The 2,481-nt window shown below is 48.3% G+C and overlaps 1 pseudogene; it reads right to left on the bottom strand.

Annotated features, from left to right (window-relative positions):
* Positions 1–578: 578 nt before the first annotated feature.
* Positions 579–1,054, bottom strand: LOC116910931 (annotated as a pseudogene).
* Between the last annotated feature and the right edge of the window lie 1,427 nt (positions 1,055–2,481).

Here is a 2,481-nt window from a genome sequence, read left to right as displayed (position 1 = left end):
TTTGCAATGACGTGTATTATAATACTGACTTCTACTCATTTCAGATCTATTTGTCTTGTCTTCTCATTCCCACATCAGATTCCCCAAGGTCAAGAACCTGCCGTATCTTATTTATCTATGTGCTTCCCACCGCAGACAACACATGTGTACTTTTAACTATTACACAACCAGTGAAAACCCCCCTTGGTGGGATTAGCGAACAATGCCCATAGGTTAGAGTTCGTTTTAAGTATCAGGGCCACACACTCAAAGGCCACCAGCAACAGCAGGGCTTACTCACACACTAACTGCACTGGCAGGGTAGGAAAGCTGCCACTACCAGCCTGGTTGTTGTCTGAGAAGTTTTCTCTCTTTATCCACTAGATTGGTTAGTGTCTCTTTAGGGAAATATATGTTTTAAAGGAACATAGATACATTAACCCTCCAGAACCCAATGAGTAAAGGCACATGCCGCCAAGCCCAAAGACATTAGTTTGATCCCTGGGACCCATACGATGGAAGTCGAGGACAGAGAGAACTATTTCTCCCTGGTGTCCTCTGACCTCTGCCATGCATCCTCCTAAAGGTAAATACATTCTTCAGTCTTTCATGTGATTTAATTTTCTCCCTTTAGCTGTAATAATATGATATCCAAATTTTGTCTTAACTGTTGGGTCTTAAACACGGGTCTATCCATTCCACTTACAGGCAAGGCAAATGCTGTTGCTTGAAGTGGTCCCACCATGGATCCTCTGGTCATCCAACCCAAGTCTCTCTCTCTCTCTCTCTCTCTCTCTCTCTCTCTCTCTCTCTCTCTCTCACACACACACACACACTCCTTGTCTGCCTTTATCTTCACTGTATTGTGTGGGGGGCCACTTCACTGACTTTCATCCCAGGCTTTAACTTTTCCATGACTACCATGATTTTCCCATGATTTTCCACATAGGATGTGTCTGACATTTACTGAGTTGTCACCACTGACACCGTTGTTCCCAGAGGCTGCCCCTCCTTTCCCTCCTTTTCCAGAACCAATTTTCCCCTTCAGTGGCATCTCTTAAGTTTGCGGTCGAACTCGCCAAGCTATGTACATTTTAAAAACAAAACCTTTGTGAGCCACAGTGCTCCTCTGTAATAGGAACACCGACCCTACATGTAAAAGTATATTTAAATAGAAACGTCACACCATTTTATTCTTCTTTTTCTACCAATGGAATGTTATTTAATTCTATTCTGTAGAAATAAGATGTTCAGATTACTCTGATCTGCTTTCGTACCCTGGTGGCATCCAGAACAACAGAAAAAAAAAATGCACTGAGACTGTAGTCGTTCTGCCAGATATGTCCCCATCCAATAATAAACGTATCTGCAGCTCTGTTCCTGGTGTTGAGGATGCTGCTGAGGGGAGAGCACTGAGTACCCCGTGTAGCGACTGTTTAAATCAGGAGTGTGACCTGAGGGGAACCATGGTTCATGCAGCAGATCACTGTTGAGCACATCACAAGTCCCAGGTATTTCCCTAGGCACCGAGGAACAGGTCTGAACAAAACAAATTAGAGTGGGGATGTAGCTCGGCGCTGTTGCTGAGCATGCCCAGTCTCCAGCACCACATGAACAATAGCTCCTATGGAGCTATCTGAGGTGTGGGAGGAGTGGGGTTGCTCTGAGTGGGCCTAACAGAGGAGGGGAAGTATGCCAGGAAACAGGGCAAAGGGACAGAGAGACGGGGCAGTCTGTGGTAAAGCCATTGCATGTTACTTGGAAATACGGAGTTATAAGAAGGCTTAAGGAGAGGAGAGACATTGAGGCAGTAGCTATTGTCAACTTCAGTTCTGGCAAAGGAGATGGAAGTTGAACGCGTTGGTGCTAGACTAAATGACGTTATGTTCTTTATGGACAGCGACAGAAATCTGAAGATCTTGGGCAGAGGACCACTGTCCACCAACCTTAAAGGATGCCACTTTCTCATATACTGTCCCACCCACTACTCCATCGAAATAAAAGAGGGCCATGTGATGGAAGTCCCAAAGAACCTTATGGAGTCTGAAGTGTGTGTGCGCGCGAGGATTGGGGGTTGTGCATGGATCAGTTGCACACTGGCCAATCTTGTGTGGAACTTGGCGGTTCAGAACTAAAAACGGTAGTTGGAAGAAGTAATGAAGAGGGATGGCTGTTTAGCATGGGCCAGAAATCCGAAGCCGAAGGAGGAAAACGAAAGAACCTGTTGGGATGGCGCCGAGATGCGGAGTGACGAACCTGGTGACGCGGAGGGTCGTCTGTGAAGGCGCTGGAGCCGAGGCTCGCGATTGGGCGAGGGGAAGTTGCCTGTGTCGGTTGTCAAGGTAGCAGTTCCGAGGGACGCCAAGGCCTCCTCCAGGCCACCGCGCATCCCTTGCTGAGCCCTTGCTGAGCCCTTGCTGACGTGTCGCTAGCTGCAGCCCGCCTCCTGGGCGCCTCCCCCGGCACCGCCCGCTCCTGCCCCGCCCCCGGCACCGCCCGCCG

This window comes from Rattus rattus, chromosome 10 (assembly GCF_011064425.1).
Source record: "Rattus rattus isolate New Zealand chromosome 10, Rrattus_CSIRO_v1, whole genome shotgun sequence".
Taxonomy (NCBI): domain Eukaryota; kingdom Metazoa; phylum Chordata; class Mammalia; order Rodentia; family Muridae; genus Rattus; species Rattus rattus.
This window is presented reverse-complemented; position numbering and strand designations above follow the sequence as displayed.